The sequence below is a fragment of the Orycteropus afer genome, unplaced genomic scaffold, assembly GCF_000298275.1.
Source record: "Orycteropus afer afer isolate SDZICR_OR568_19922 unplaced genomic scaffold, OryAfe1.0 scaffold00362, whole genome shotgun sequence".
Lineage (NCBI taxonomy): Eukaryota > Metazoa > Chordata > Mammalia > Tubulidentata > Orycteropodidae > Orycteropus > Orycteropus afer.
In genome coordinates this window covers 2,443,082-2,444,790 of record NW_006921949.1, presented here as the reverse complement: position 1 = coordinate 2,444,790, position 1,709 = coordinate 2,443,082, and the positions used below count along the sequence as shown (strand labels likewise).

General features: G+C 33.6%; 1 protein-coding gene across 1 annotated transcript in view; it reads left to right on the top strand.

The window, feature by feature from the left end:
* The window catches only part of TRIM23 (tripartite motif containing 23), a 92,275-nt gene that overhangs the window by 45,948 nt on the left and 44,618 nt on the right, over nucleotides 1-1,709 (top strand). The gene's annotated exons all lie outside the window — the stretch shown is intronic.

Sequence of the window (1,709 nt, the reverse complement as noted above, 5' to 3'; positions counted from 1 at the left end):
GCATCAATTGATATGATCATGTAGTTCTTGTCCTTTGTTTTATTTATGTGGTGGATGACGTTGATTGTTTTTCTAATGTTGAACCATCCTTGCATACCTAATATGAACCCCACTTGGTCATAATGAATGATTTTCTTGATACATCGTTGGAGTCTATTGGCTAGGATTTTGTTGAAGTTTTTGCATCTACACTCATGAGGGATATGGGTCTGTAGTTTTTCTTTAGAGTGATATCTTTGCCTCGTTTTGGTATCAAGGTTATGCTTGCTTCATAAAATGAGTTAGGGAGGATTTCATCCTTTTTTATATTTTGGAATAGTTTGAGCAGGAATGGTATCAGTTTGTCGCTGAATGTTTGGTAGAATTTTCCTTTGAAACCGTCTGGGCCAGGAGTTTTCTTTTTGTTGGTAATTTCTTGATGACCTGTTCAATTTCTTCTTTTGTTATGGACCTGTTCAACTTTTCCACATCAATCTGTGTTAATTTAGGTTAGTTTTGTGTTTCTAGAAATCTGTCCATTTCTTCCAGATTTTCAAATTTGTTGGAGTACAGTTTTTCATAGTGTCCTGATATTATCCTTTTTATTTCAGTTGGGTCTGTTGTGATGTCACCCATCTCATTTGTTATTTGTGTTATTTGTATTTTCTCCCTCTTTTCCTTTGTTAAATTTGCCAGTGGTTTGTTAATTTTATTAATCTTTTCAAAAAACCAACTTCTCATCCTGTTGATTTTTTTCTATTGCCCGTCCATTTTCTGTTTCATTAATTTCTGCTTGAATCTTTATTATAATATCCTTTCTTCTGGTTTCTGTAGGCTTTTTCTTGCTGTTCTTTTTCTAATTGTTGGAGATGTTGGTTTAAAGTGTTGATTTTGGCTCGCTCTTCTTTTTTGATGTGTGCGTTTATTGCTGTAAATTGGCCTCTGATCACTGCTTTTGGTGTGTGTCAAAGATTTTGGTATGTTGTGTTTTCATTCTTGTTTGATTGAAGGAGTTTTTGAATTTCAGTTTTTATTTATTTTCTTACCCAATCTTTCTTAAGTAGGGTGTTGTTCAGTTTCCATGTGTTTACTCTTTTTCCATTGATCTTCCTATTGTTGATTTCTAATTTGATAGCATTATGATGTAAGAAGATGCTTTGCAGTATTTCAATGTTTTAGAATTTATGAAGGCTTCCTATCATGGAAAATGTTCCATGTGCACTGGAAAAGAATGTAGATTGTGTGGTTGTTGGGTGAAGTCTCTGTAGATATCTATAAGGTCAAGTTGGTGGATTGTATTGTTTAGCTCTTCTGCATCTTTGTTGAGTTTCTTTCCAGTTGTTTTATCGTCATTGAAAGTGGTGTATTAATGTCTCTCATTATGACTGGAGTCATCTACTTTACTTTTCAACTCCATTAAAGTCTGATTTATGTATTTTGGGGCTTTTTCATTGGGTTCATAAGTATTTATTATGCTTATATCTTCTTGTTCAACTCATCCTTTAATCATTATATAATGTCCTTCCTTGTCTTGTGTGGTGGTTTTTGTCTTAAAGTCACTTTGGTCAGAAATTAATACTGCCACTCCTGCTCTTTTATGGTTGCCATTTGCTTGATATATCTTTTTCTAGCCTTTGAGTTTTAGTCTGTTTTTGTCTTTATCTTTAAGGTGTGTATCTTGTGGCAGCATATTGATGGGTTTTGTTTTCTTATCCAATCTGCAACTCTCT